General features: G+C 31.9%; 1 protein-coding gene across 1 annotated transcript in view; it reads left to right on the top strand.

The window, feature by feature from the left end:
• Positions 1–1,268, top strand: part of LOC107602291 (cytoplasmic dynein 1 intermediate chain 2) — a 38,950-nt gene that overhangs the window by 30,167 nt on the left and 7,515 nt on the right. The window lies entirely within an intron of this gene.

Here is a 1,268-nt window from a genome sequence, read left to right as displayed (position 1 = left end):
TAATTATTCATATTTCCTGTCGTTGAGCTAAATTCGCTACAATCTACAAACACAAATTAAGAGATTTTTAATATAACCTGACAGATTTCTGTTCCTCCACAGAAAGTCCATTTCATCAAAACTTTCATACTTCAAAAAGTTCATAAAGAGATTGTAAAAGAAAGGTCTTTATGTATGAATATAACGTAATTGTATCTCTTCAGAAGACTTTTATGATTTTTTGAAGCAAAAACTTTTAAGGAGCATTAAAAATATCTTTATTTGTGTTTTGCAGTTGATTGAAAACGAAAAGTTTAAACAGACATAGGGGTGCATAATCGATGGCAAAAGTTTAATTTTTGCATCCCTTAGTAAAAAAGTAATACATTTAAAAAATGCACTTATTTCATACTTAGTATAGTTCAAATCTATTAACACATTTACTGACATGTCGCTCAAGGCTTACTGATTTAATCATTCTAATTAAACTTTGGCACAGACTATAATACAGATTATTTAAATGGACCGTGTAACATTTTATCTGTATTGGTGATTCTAGGTTTTATTTTAATAATGAACAGGCCGTTTGCAATGAATATTTGCGCATGAGGCGCCGGCGCGTTCAAATCGCTGAAACATAAAATACTCCGTCACTTACAATAGGGCATAATTCGAAATTGCAAAGTGCTAGCAGTTTGAAGATTCAATCATATAAACAATTATTAGAAATTTTATAAAGCGAGCACTGTTACGTTCTTATTTCGCTCTGAAACCTACGAGAATGCTATTTTCCCTGAATATCCAAAAGACTGCAAATGTGACATTGATTTATAACAGTTCAACAAAAAAGGCAATATTAAAGTGTAGCCTACATTTTAAACACAATATTGTTTGTTACATTTTACAAGGAAATAATAGTTCCAACGAAATCCGCAACAGAACTGGTGTGAGTCTCCAAGCAACAGCAGTGTTTCGTTAGTGAATGAATCTGCAGCTTTGAATGATTCGGAGAGTACTGATAATCGGAACTGATTAATAAGCCTTTCATAACTACAACCATTTACTTCGTTCCTGAATGAATGAATGAATGCTTCGCCTTGCTCATTAGACAGTGACTTGCCGCCACCTACTGGCGATTTTAGTTTTGAATCTACAAGTATAACTTCGTTTTGCCATCATTTATTGCTTTATTTATTGCATTATTAATACACTTAATGAAATGTGAAGAATATTACATAAAACATGACATACAATTAATAAGGCTAGAAAAACTTTGCCTCTATAACAGT

This window comes from Sinocyclocheilus grahami, unplaced genomic scaffold (genome assembly GCF_001515645.1).
Source record: "Sinocyclocheilus grahami isolate Dianchi unplaced genomic scaffold, SAMN03320097.WGS_v1.1 scaffold324.1, whole genome shotgun sequence".
NCBI lineage: Eukaryota > Metazoa > Chordata > Actinopteri > Cypriniformes > Cyprinidae > Sinocyclocheilus > Sinocyclocheilus grahami.
The sequence above is the reverse complement of the archived record's forward strand: the minus strand, read 5'-3'. Positions and strand labels throughout refer to the sequence as shown.